The sequence below is a fragment of the Mauremys mutica genome, chromosome 14 (genome assembly GCF_020497125.1).
Source record: "Mauremys mutica isolate MM-2020 ecotype Southern chromosome 14, ASM2049712v1, whole genome shotgun sequence".
Lineage (NCBI taxonomy): Eukaryota > Metazoa > Chordata > Testudines > Geoemydidae > Mauremys > Mauremys mutica.
The window spans coordinates 2,036,045-2,038,220 of NC_059085.1; the positions used below are offsets into that span (position 1 = coordinate 2,036,045).

The following is a 2,176-nucleotide window of genomic DNA, read 5'->3' on the forward strand; positions in this document are numbered from 1 at the left end:
GCTGTGATGGCCGAGTGGTTAAGCTGTTGGAGTTGAAATCCAATAGGGTTCCCCTGCACAGGATCAAATCCTGCTCACAGCGAGGCCTGTGTTTTAGCCAGTCGCTCACCCAGGCAATACCTCTGTACAACCCCCTGAGACACTCTCAATTCTCTCCCCAGCCCAAGTAAATCCTGTTCTGCTCCTTTCCTAGAGATCCCTGGGACACCACCTCACACTGTGTCCCTGAGGGGTCAGGCAAACTCTTAGCGCCTGAAGCCTCTGCCACTCACCTGGTGCCCCATAGATGAGCCATAGCCCTGGTTCTGCTCCTCTCTCTAGGGTGCGAAAGGAGCTGAGTCAGCAAATCCATAGGAGCTACGGGGCTGCAGAACCAACAGAGGAAAAATAGGTGCTCAGGGCCCACTGGCAGCCAGCTCCCCCCGCCCCACTACAGGCCTTGCCGACAAGCTCCTCCTCTTCCCCTTCAGCACCTCCCACCTGCCAGTGATCAGCTGTTCAGTGGGGTGCAGGAGGTGCTGGGCGGGGAGAGGGAGGAGCTAGAGACAGGAAGAGGTGGGGGAGGGAGAGGAATGGGGCAGGAGGGGACAAGGGTGGGAGCTTGGGGGAAGGGGTGGAGTGGGGGCAGGGCCTTGGAAGGAAGGGGAGGAGTTGTTGCGGGTGGCCCTGAAGGGAAGCACCGACTATCACAGTGACAATACAACTGACCAGCCTTGCGGGGGAGGCTGAGGGAGATCCGCACTCACCAGGTCTCTTCTCTCCCCCAAGGTGAGCCAGACACTGCTCTCTCCTGGCTCTCACTCTAGCAGCTGGATGCCAAGGAGCCATTTCCCCACAGGAAGTGCATTGAGTGCCCCTGTGGTGCTGGGGGGCTGGCGCTGCTGCTGCCTGTGGGGCTGGCAGGGGGGCCGATGTCTGCACAGACTCTCAGCTGCCAGGCCGGAGGGGGCACTTGGGACCTTACCAGACTGGCTCAGTGAAGACGGGGGGTTGACAGAGCAATACAGACGCTCTCCAGAGCAGGGAGCAGCATCCGCCCATGCAGCCAGGCAATGAGCATTTCCCACAGCCTGGAGCTGAGGGGGAGGTGGCAGCTGCTGTTCCAGCTGCTCGGGGACAGGCCCTGTCAGCCAACAGCCACTTCTTACTCCCCACAGCTAAGGGTGTCGGGTTCCTCCGGTGGGGGTGTGGAGCAGCCGTTCGTTTTCCTGTCCTTTTTGTGTGCAACTGCTGACAACAACATCCCAGACAGAGAAGCAACAGGTCAAAGTGCTATCATACAGCTGCCAAAGTAGCTCAGTTGGGAGAGCATTAGATTGAAAATCTAAAGGTCCCTGGTTCAATCCCGGGCTTTGGCAGGTCCTTTCATCCCCTTTGTGCAGGAGGGGGCTTGTTCTCTGGGAGCATAGGCAGCAGGTTTGTGTAACTTTTGGTGGTGCCCCCGCACTCCCGCCCTGGAAGCCGATATAAAATGAAGCTACAACACGTCGGCACCACAAGATTACAAGGGTCAATTAAAAGTGGAAAGTCAGAAGCAGCACTTGCCTGCTTCAATATACGTTATTAAATTTTGTTGCACCTGTTGTGACAAAGTGGGAATGTTCTTAATGTTTTCTCTGAATACTGTGTGGGTGCCTCAGTTTCCCCTGCAAGGTGCCAACTGAAGGTGTTGGGGACAAAGAGATCAGGTGGCCTCCTTGTCCAGAAGAGACAAGGAGCTGGATGGGGAAATGGGGAGAGGCCCAGAACTTGGTTCTGGGCTCCCCACCCCCAGAAGATGGACCTGACTGAGGGGTCCTGTTTTCTGTACCTACATGCTCTGTTTTAGACTGTGTTCCTGTCGTCTAATAAACTTTCTGTTTTACTGGCTGGCTGAGGGTCACGTCTGACTGCAGAGTTGGGGTGCAGGGACCTCTGGTTGCCCCAGGACCTGCCTGGGCACACTCGCTGCGGAAAGCGCACGGTGTGGAAGGCTGAATGCTCCGAGGTCAGACCCAGGAAGGTGTAAGCTTCTTGCCCTGGAGACAGTCTGCTCAGAGAGAGGAGGCTCCCCCAGAGTCCTGACTGGCTTTGTATGGAGTTGTTCCAAAGCATCCCAGCGTCCCCTTCCACACCATGCGCTTCTTGGAAGTCCGCACAGGCACTGACACTCCCTCCTCTGGCCTTTGTCTCTTTT

The 2,176-nt window shown here is 56.8% G+C and overlaps 2 non-coding genes across 2 annotated transcripts; both read left to right on the forward strand.

Moving 5' to 3' along the window:
- TRNAS-UGA lies at positions 1-82 on the forward strand. The gene has a single exon. It is a non-coding gene; the product is annotated as a tRNA-Ser (tRNA).
- Positions 83-1,285: 1,203 nt separating this feature from the next.
- TRNAF-GAA lies at positions 1,286-1,358 on the forward strand. The gene has a single exon. It is a non-coding gene; the product is annotated as a tRNA-Phe (tRNA).
- The last annotated feature ends 818 nt before the right edge of the window (positions 1,359-2,176 follow it).